The sequence below is a fragment of the Hibiscus syriacus genome, unplaced genomic scaffold (assembly GCF_006381635.1).
Source record: "Hibiscus syriacus cultivar Baekdansim isolate YM2019G1 unplaced genomic scaffold, ASM638163v2 tig00110839_pilon, whole genome shotgun sequence".
Classification (NCBI taxonomy): Eukaryota; Viridiplantae; Streptophyta; class Magnoliopsida; order Malvales; family Malvaceae; genus Hibiscus; species Hibiscus syriacus.
Genome location: NW_024062886.1, coordinates 1,391,969 through 1,403,517, shown reverse-complemented (window position 1 = coordinate 1,403,517; position 11,549 = coordinate 1,391,969).

Here is an 11,549-nt window from a genome sequence, read left to right as displayed (position 1 = left end):
TATTATTTCGACTAAATTAAGAGAAAAATAAATATTCATGGATCAATTTTGTAAAAAATATAAATTTAATGACAAAATTGAAGAAGTATAAAATTACAAATAAAATCTTAAAATATAAATTAAACAACACACATAGGTAAGGGACTAAATTGAAATAAATTTAAAATGTGAGGTTTACATTAATATAAAAAGGACTAAATTTAACACATTTAAAAAAGTATAGGCCAATTACAAAAGTATAAATAAATAACAACTAACAATGGAATATGTAAATATAAATTTAAGGACTAAATTTAATACATATAAAAGTGAAAGACTTAAAATTGAAATAAATTAAAAAACACAAAAGGATTAAATCAAAATAAATGCAAAATGTGAAGAAATAATGAAAAATATACTAGCTTTCATTCATTTAAAAAATTGAAAAAAATATAATATATATATAATATAAAATTATATATAAACTATATTTATATTTTAAACTATATAATTATTATAAACTATATATATAAATTATATCTATGTGAACTATATATATAAACTACGTATATAAAATTATAAACAATATTTATATTATAAACTATATAATTATTATAAGCTATATATATAAATTATGTTTATGTGAACTATATATATAAACTATGTATATAAACTATATATGTATAAACTATAAAAAGTATATAAACTATAAAATATTATTTATATGAATATAGTATATACATATATATAAATTATATATGTATAAACTATATAAACTACATAGTTTATATGTTATAATTTATATTAATATAGTAGATATATGTATGCATTAGTCTATTTAGGGTTTCTATAAACTATATACTTTATTACTTTATATAGTTTATGCATAGTGTTTCTATAAACTATATAAGTAATTTACTTTATATAGTTTATATATATATAGGTATATATATAGTTTATATATACTATACATGGTTTATACATACATTAGGGTTTATGGTTTAGTGTTTAGGGTTTAGAGTTTATGATTTAGGGTTTAGGGTTTATTGTTTAGGATTTAAAGTTTAGTGGTTAGGGGTTAGGGGTTAGGGTTTATTGTTTAAAGTTTAGGGTTTAGGGTTTAAGGTGTATATAAACTATATACTTTATTACTTTATATAGTTTATGCATAGTGTTTCTATAAATTCATCGAATTGAAAAATTAAGAAGATATTTACAATTAAACCATGACTAAAATGAAAGAAATTAAAAATCAAATACAAGTGGAAAAATGATGATTGTTGGAGGAGCATGAGCCTAATTAACCCAAAAATCTTGTTGGACACTATATTTGGCCCAACTTCCCAAATTTCTCTATTCCCTCTAAATTTCCCAATTTCCCTCTAAATTCCCAATTTCGCTCTAAATTCCCAAATTTCCTATATTCTCAAAATTTCCTAATTTCCCTCTAAATTCCCATATAAAATAAAAAAAAATCACACAAAAATCTTTCTTTTAAAAAGTTTTCTCCCACCACTCACTTTGAATAATATATATATATATATATATATATATAATTAAACATAAGTGACTAAAATAAAAGATTTTAAAATTAACATTAACATTTAATAATTATGCACATTAAAGAAGAAGGGAAAATTAAAAATAATTAAAATTTATATATAGGACGTTAATGAAGCTTGGAGTCTTCTTGGAGAAGACAATATATTGGCCATTGGATCTACTTTTGATCCAAGAGTTGGAATTTGTTGGTACCTTTAGCCATGAATCAGTGACATCACACCACCTAAAAAGTTAGACTAACATTTAGTGTTTTGTTTCCTTTCAAAAACCAAAGTCAAAATTTTGACCTCCACCACAAAAACCGGCGCTAGGAGTAGTTTATGGTTTTTTGTTTTTTGTATTAAATGCATATATTTGTAATACATGTAGGCTAATTATTAAATGTTAATGTTAGAATCTTTTTATTTTAGTCACTTATGTTTAATTAATATATATATATATATATATATATATATATTATTCAAAGTGAGTGGTGGGAGAACACTTTTTAAAAGAAAGTTTTTTGTGTGAAAAATTTTGATTTTATTTGGGAATTTAGAGGGAAATTAGAAAATTTTGAGAATATAGGGAAATTGGGAATTTAGAGGGAAATTGGGAAATTTAGAGGGAATATAAAAATTTGGGAAGTTGGCACCAAATATAGTGTCTAACAAGATATTTTGGGTTAATTAGGCTCATTATCCTCCAACAATCATCATTTTTCCACTTGTATTTGATTTTTAATTTCTTTCATTTTAGACACGGTTTAATTGTAAATATCTTCTTAAATTTTCAATTCGATGCAATTTATAGAAACACTAGGCATAAACTATATAAAGTAATAAAGTATATAGTTTATATAAATGATATAGTTTATATTATATTATTTTTCATTTATGTTATAATTGTTAGATAATTTTTGTACAAAATTTAAACGGTATAGTTTATATTTATATTTTAGAGAATTAATCACGTTAATACTAATATTCATTTATTATCAAATTAATTATTGTTTTATTGTCAAAATTATTTATATTATTAATGTAAACCATTAATATATATTACATAATAAATACTTTTATTATTAATAATATTTTTTCTTTATATAAATTAAACTATATTAATTTTCTTTTGAATTATTAATAATTTTTACCTAATTTACATTTAAATAATTTTATTAAATAATTTTATATAATAGGTATATTTATTAATATAATTATCATAATAAATATTTTATTATAACATTTAAAAGGTAATCATATTAATATTTTAATTACATCATAAGTTAAAAAACTGATAATTTATAAGATTTCCATGGTAATATATAAGTCAGATAAATATCAGATCAGGTCATTAACAAGTCGGATCATTTACATGTCAGGTTAAAAACATGTCAGGTTGAAAACAAGTCAGGTTGAAAATAGGTCGGGTAATACCAATTATTTACCAGGTCAATCTCGGGTTTGGGTTCATATCAGTCAGATGCAGTTCGGGTTCGGGTTTCATATTTTCGGTTCAATTCGGGTTCAGGTCGGGTTCGGATCCATAATTTCCAGGTCCAAATCGGGTTTAGGTCAACATCAGTTCCGACTCGAGTCGGTTTCGAATCACCACAGTGCAGGTCAAAAATAATTTTGACTCGAGTCGATTTCAGTCAATAAATCAACTTTTTACAGCCCTAATAAGGTGGGAAGACTGAAGACGCATAAAACTTGTCTTTACCATGTCTTCAATGGAACCCTTTTTTGCTTAGTCAATCCCCGTTTCTTTTTTCTAGATGAGCAGGCGTAAGCTTTTGCTATTCATGATGATCTTTTTCTATTAATATAAGGCGTATGATTTATGCGTATAATAATAAAACACGTACGCAAAAATGAAATTTTAAATAAATTTAGTCATCTCGATATCACATATGAACTTTCTATCATTAAATTAATATGTTAAATGCATATCATTATTTTTTTTCTCAATTAAGAATGTCTTCAGACCTAAAGTAGCCACCCACATATATTAAAGGGAAATCAGGGTTCATGATGCCTAAATATATAGAATAATATATATTCAAAAAATGGATTTAGCAAAAATATATAATATATAATAAAGAATAAAGGTGTGAACATGAAGATCAGTGCACTATGCCAGCCGGAGGGCATTTGTCCTCATTCATTTGGAAACCTAAAACCCTCACTTAAGAACCATCAACATTTTTATTTTACGAATTATAAAATTCTACATTTCATTAACAAAATTGATAGAGTAACGTCTATTTTAAAAAATAAACAGCAAAAACGTAATATTTTGTTATCCCGGTTTTAAGGTTTTGTTCTGACTAATCCGAATCGACTCGCGTCGTACATTTTGATGGATGAGTCTTTAAAATACTTACCATTTGAACTATTAATATCAAACTGCTTAAATTTGAACTATCCAATATCAAGCTGCATTCAAAATTTTCTCTTTTCAGTTCTTTATAGATTGATTTATATGAAAGTCTGCATAAGCCTTGGACTCTTAAGATAAAAATATATATATTATTTAGTTGTTTCAAAATTTTGAAAATTTTACGTTCTTTTTTCTGAAAAAATTTATTAAATCTTTCAGAAAATTTTAGATTTTATTATTATATATTTATATATATGTTTAATACCCTAATTCTTAATATTAAAATCTATTCTTACAAGTTTTCTTAAATATTATAATAACAATTTTATTAACTCAATTAAAATTGGGTACGCCAATAGTAGTATTGTATAAATTAATGTAGTAATTACGATAGTATAGAATTAGAAAAAAAATGAACAAGAGCTTTTGGGCGGCTCGAAAGCGTTCAGATAGGTGGCCTACGGATGATTAAATTTGGCCAAACGATTATGCCACAAGGCAGTAAGATTGTTGCCTTTCCAAACAACGACCATCAAACTTCTTTTTCTTAATCTTATTTATTTATATTAATGTCAACTTCAATCACCAATTTTGCATCACCATCACCATTTGTTTAATAATGCCACCATTACAATTAGGATTTCTTTCATAAACACATAGTTTTATATGAACACATAATTATTTCATATATAATAATTAGAATAAATATTTTTTAATAGTCTAAGATGATTATAAAATAGTATATGTTTAATTTTTTTAACTAATTGATAACGTACGTACCCTACATACACAACTGCTAAAACTCAGTACTTCTAGAAAAAATAACACTCTCTTTTACTATTAAAGTTATTTGGTAAGTTCTAATTAGAATAAATATTTAATATATAATTTTATGAATTATTAGTGAATTGAATGATAACAAACTATTAGATATTAATTTAAATAAATTTAATTTTATAATAATATTTTATTATCTAATTCATTAATAATGTATACAATATACACTACCAATATTAATTTTTAATAATTAACTATGTACTCTTGATACGTTAATATATATATATATATATATATATATATATATACATATATATATATATATATAAATCAAATAATATACATTTTTGAAGAAGAATAGTTTTTGAAAAATCGTTTTTAAGAAGAATAATGATAAATAAATTGGGTCATCAAATAATATTGGCGTAATTTTTATTTTTATTTTAGTTGGTGGAATATGATCTTACAGTTTAAGATCAATCAAATAGTTTTTTTTATTAATTTTTTGATTAATCTATCAAGAAGTTTAAATGTATCTAAATTGGGTTATTTTCTATAAGGTCATTAAAAGATATTAAAATTTACGAAAATCATTTACAAGTGCACGTAAGATGAAATAAAAAAATTGTAGCCACAAAAATAAAAGTCAATAGTATTTACATTTTTTAATTTTAATTTTTTAATTTAATTTGATAAAATTTTAAACTTATTTTTTAATCACTCTAATTTATTTTATTAATAATTTATTTTAATAAAAGTAAATGGAATTTGAAAGTTGAGTAGTTACATTGAAAATTTTTAAACTTTAGTGACCAAAATAGGAATGAGAAGATAATTAAGTGACGAATGATGTAATTTATCCATAAAAATGTCACGCACAATAGTTTTGTTCAGTTTTTAATGATTGGTTAATGAAACCTAAACAAAAACGTTAAATATGATTTTGAAATAAAATAAAACTTAGATACCAAAACAAAATAAAAATAATAATTTAAATACTAAATGTGTAGTATCCTTTGTTTTTTCATGGTTATATTATCTTAATTTAATATATACAATTTAATTTAATGAATTATATTTATAAAAATTGATTAAGATTTAAATGTATATATAAAATTATAATTTTGATTTAATTATTATATATTTTAAAAAAATAAATTTATGTATTTATTTTCATATTAATTAAATAAAATTATTTATGTAATATGTCAATGAAGAATAGCACTACATTAATAATGTTGTTTTATTATAAATCAAATCAAATCAAATCAAAATTCATATATAAAATTTTAAAAACTTAAAGTTCAAGTGTGATTTTATATATTTTACTAAATTTATGTTTACTTTTGGGATTTATCACTTTTATTTTAAAAATAAAAAAATAATATTCATTTTATTCCCTAAACTACAATAAAATTCTTACTTTTATTATTTTACATTTTTCAATTAATTTATCTCTCCTATTTTTATTTTATACATCACATTAACTTATTTAAAAATACTGCCAAGGGCAACAATATTTAAAAATAGTGGAAAATTTAAAATATTTTAATATATATATATATATATATATTAAAATCTTTGATGTTCAAAATTTGTAAATTATATTTTACAAATTTTAATTATGTTAATTTATTTTTTTAATAATGATGATTTTTTAAAAATAATTCTAAAAAAATAACTTGGGATTTTAAAAAAAATCCATATTTTCTAATTGTAAGGTTCTTTTGATAGAAATTTTTTATTTTTTTAAAAAGTTATTAAAATATCATAAAATTTAAAAAAAAAATCAAGAGTTCATAACTTTTTTTATTATATATTTTAACCGTAATTATGGTTTTTAATAATTATGAATTCCTTTCTAAAAATAAAAATATTAAAAATAACCTAATTTTCTAATTTTTTAAAAGAAATCAAAGGATTTTATTTTCATTTGAAATTATTTTATGAGCATTTTTTTCAAGAAAATGAAAAAAGTTACAATTTTTTAAATAATTTATAATTTCCTCAAAATAATCCTAACTTAAAGAATTTTTTTACATATATATACACACACACACGAAAATCTAGAGTAAAATACACAAATAGATAATTGTTTTGTTGAGTCCATCGATTATTAAAAGTTATAAAATGGTCACTCAATTATTCATAAGTTTCAAACCCGTCCTTTTTGTTAAAAAACTTAGCGGCCGTTTGAGTTGAACGTTAACTTATTAACTGAGATATGATAAAAATCATATCTCACAACTATTTGATATGTATTTTGTGGATCAACTCTATATTTATATCATATCGTCGAGCTAGTGCTATAAACATTATGTCGTCAAGTCAGTGCTTGAAAGTAAAGGCGGTGCCAATAAAAGTTATTAAAATATTATTTTATCATATCACAATCAACAGATTAATGTCCAGCTTAGACTATCGTCAATTTTATAACTGATAAGTTTGGAAAATATGAATAGTCGAGTGACCATTTTATGACTTTTAATAGTTGGGGGATTCAACAAAACAACGTCCGGAGAACCATTTTATAACTGTTAATAATCGAGTGACTTAACAAAATAATGTCCTATAATCGAAGGATAATTTGTATACTTCATCCTAAAATATTACTTTTTAAATTATTTTTTAATATTTGTTACAAGTGACATTGTCCCAATAAGTCACATGTTTTTTTAGTGAAAAAATCGTACAGGAACTAATGATATTAACAAAATGAAAAGTAAGACTGGCAGAAAAAAATGTGTAGACACTCGTTTTGTCCAGGGGTGTTTAATAAATATACATATATATATATATATGATATGTTTAATAAAATTACACTAAATAAACATTTTTATGATTACAGACCCAAATGAAAAAAACAGATTACAACAGGCTTGATCCAAGCCCGAACTCAACAACCCGGAACTGGCAGCCCACACTACTAGGGTTGGAAAAACCCTAGCCTCTATCTTGTCTCAGCGCCGCAACAGGAAGTCCGTTGGATCTGGCTTCACGATCCAACGGCTCACAGCCTTCACCAGATTTCCGAGCCAGGTGCAGGATCCACCAGAGGAACCCGAGGCAGCACACGATCCACGAGCACGCCACTCCCGAGCACCGAGACAGCACTCTGATCGAGCACCCACAACCCAACAGCTCCCACGTGAAGCTGCTGCCAGCACCACAACCGAGCAACACCAAGGCTCGGCTCCCCACTGCTGCCGCCTGTGACTTGCTCGTTCCCGTGACCTGCATACACACATGACAAGAAACAAAACACGAGACAGAGGGCAAAACTGTAACCATATATCACCGGGAAAAAGGAGAAAAAAAAGGGGGAGGTTCACGAGAGCATGGAAGCAAAAAAACCAACAGTGAGAGGTTCGGCTTTTCTACAGAAGAGGAGGGAAAAAAAAGGAAAACAGGGGCTTCTACTCTCGATTCAATTTTTCTTTGAATTCAAAAGTAATGTAACAGGGTCTTGATGACCATGGTCGAAGAAATGAAAATTAGTTTCTTTTATATATTTCTTTTGATCAACAAGCCCATTTTCAGTTTATATTTCACTTCATCAAAATAACACCAAAACAAACATTTTGAAAGAATCGTGAACAAAGGAAAAAAGAAGATTTTCACCTTCGAGAGCTCTCAAGCCTCCTCCATCGGAGCAAAGTCGTCTCCTTTCAAAGGTAAACACCCTGTCATCGCGAATCTGGGTTGGAGAGAGTCTCGGTCAAGGGAGAGAGGAAACGGTTAGGGTTGGTTTTTAGACTTTAAGACTAGAATCAAAATAAGAGTAAGGAAGGTGTTAGTTTTTTTACCTTAGGGAGTCTTGAGTCCTCACCGGAGTCTTAGCCTCATCGAACCAAAGCTAAGGGCCCCTTTTTGTTAGGCGTGTACGCGGTGATCGTAGTTTCTAGGGCTATTGTGGTAGCCAGTCGTGTAGGGTTACGCTAGGAGTGAGCTGCGTCGCGAGTGGCAGCCGTGGAGGTTCTGGTTTAGGTGGTGAGCGGCGGAGAGACGATGGAGAGTAGAGAGAGATGAGAGAAACGGCTGAAAGGGGGGGCTTCATCTGTTTAGAGGAGAAGAGAGTGAAGTTAGGGTTCCCAAACTTTACCCTAAGATACCATATATTAAAATGCCAAAACGGCGTCGTTGGATGGCCCCCAAAATGGCAGCGCCTCGATCAGCTGGGGGAAACTACGCGTTTTAGGAGTAATGGTGTAATAGCTATTTAGGCCATTGTAACTTCGATCCGTTCTGTATTGGTCCCTGTACTGAACTTTATTTTCTTTTGATTTCGCCTCATAATTTATAGTTTGTTTCATTTTGGTCCAGTATCATATTATGGCTATTTTAGCGTTGTTTTTACTTTGGACGTGTATTTTTAAAAGTTTTATTTTGGTCAATGCTTCGAGTTTCTGTGATGTTTTGATATGGTTCTTAAGTTTATGCGCATTATATTTTGGTCCCAAATGTTATCTTATTAAACTTTTACTGTTTAGACGTTCGACCTTTACATTTGTTGCATGTTTCGTTAGAGTCCATAAATTAACGTTTGCATGTTTCTTGTATTTCTGGTTTTGTTTCCATGTTTTTTGCGTATTTAATTTCAGTCCTGTGGTATTGTATTTAATTTCTATTTTTTAGACATTTTAATTTTAATTTTCGTATGTTTCGTTTTAATCCTGTTTATGTGTTTAGATTTTATTCTGATTTTAGTCTTTCATGTTAATGTTGCTTTATTTCAGTTTCATTGGTTACTCATACGTTCATTTCAATTGTTATTTTGTTTATATTTTAGATTTTAAAATTCAGTTTAAGGTGATTTGGTTATTAGTGTAACATGTATAGTTTTTCTCATAGTTTGGTATGTTATGTTTTTTTTTGTATTTTAGTCCCATTAGTATGTTGCATATTAATATGTTAAGTAATGTTAGTGCATGTTAATTCTTCATATATTATTTATTAATTAGATAATTTTTAATATCGTATGTTAACCTCGTGTGCATGACTCGACGTCGTTACATAATCAGATTAAGGGTAATATTCTTTTAATTTAAAATTGTCGGAATGGCTTCTCCTAACTTACTAGAGAGTTGTTTTGGCAATTTTAAATTAAAATTTTATCCCATCAGTAACGCCTAATTAAATTTGGATTAATCACTTTAAAATTTGGGAATGAAAGAAAAAGAAATATTCGGATATTTAAATTATTTGAGAAAAGATCGTTAGAACTCACCTAAAGATCTAGTCTCGATATTTTTAAATAATCGAATAACCTTTATCTTTCTAATGACTTGGTAATTTTAAATTAACATATTTTGTTGCTTTTCAATGTTACAATTTGCATTTTTGTTGTTTAAAGGGATTATTAATAAAATTAAACTTGAACTTATGAAATTCGCTGCAAAGACATTAATTAATCGACTAGGTACCGATTTAGGGCGTTGTGGGGGTGCTAATCCTTCCCCACACGTAATCGACTCCCGAACTCAGATTTTGATAACGTAGACATCTACTTGTCATTTTAATTAAAATTAATTTTTATTTAAATTGACAAAATGTTTTTGGGTGCCCAATCACACCCTAATCAAAGATTGGTGGCGACTCCTCGAACCATATGTTTTTATCGTAAAAGGAATTCCAAATTTTCGAAACAAGAGGTTTTCTAAAATTGCATTGTTTTCAATTAAAATTTAATTGAAAAGAGAATAACTAAAGATGATGCGGTTTTCAAAAATCTCGCCCCCGCTCCCGTCCTTTCAGATCGTTTCGACAGCTTGGCGACTCCGCTGGGGACTTTTTTTTAGAGAGTCAGGCCGATAGTCGATTAATTAATTGTCTTTGCAAACGAAAGTTATAAGTTCGTTTTAATTTGGTTTTTGATCCCTTGTTTGTGTTGAATTTCTTGTTTTCATTTTTATTTGTGATTTGGTTTACAAATAAATAGTTGTACTAACGTGTGATCTACATGTTTCAGTTTTCTAACCTTTAGTTTGTTGAGTTTCTTGGATCGAGGCAAAGGATTATGAGTTTCCCCACTGTTGCTAAACCTTCAATATTCAGAGCCTTCTAACTGTGCTCTGTCCCATTAAGTAGGGGTGAAAGCTACGCTTACGTGAGAAAAATTATTTTTCTCCGCACGGGCTCTAGCTAGTAACCTCTGGGGTACATGCCTTATGTCTACGAGAAAACATTGAGTTTCCTCGCATGGATATGGGGATATGTATCCTCTCGAATTGAACTTGATTCGTTTTAAGCCCATAATGGGTGAGAATCGATGGTCTGGCAAACCCAAGGGGGCACCAGCAAAGGACAATTCGAGGGCCCTGTTAGAATTCTGCCTGTTTTATATCGAACCTCTGCCCATTTTTCTTCAAAAGTCACAGAGGGGGAAACTCATTCTAACCTTTTCCTCGAATTTATTTTTGCAAAAAGTATGCGAACTAGAGATCATGTGGTTAGGTTTATTTTTTGAGCAAGCATGTGAATTAGATACCATGCGGTTAGGATTTTTTGTGAACAACAAAGCATGTGGGTAGATATCATGTCGGGTAGGATCTACTAAAACATGATTGGGTAGTCAGCATGTGAGGGTAGGTTTTATTCGATGTTCACGGTACTTACTATCTTGTTGTTTATCTTATGCGTACTAACCCGTTTTTGTTCTATGTCGATTTTATTGTGCTTTTATTGCATTTGCATCCTCATGTCATCAAGGGGTGTTAATTCGCAAGTGATTGACTAACAAGAAGGCTAACCATATTGAGGCAATAAATTCTCCACTATGTAGTCAAAATCGGGAGATCCAGAGATGTTCAAGTGATCCATGAAGAATGACACCCGATGAATGACGATATCTGAAGCTGATTGAAGAATTC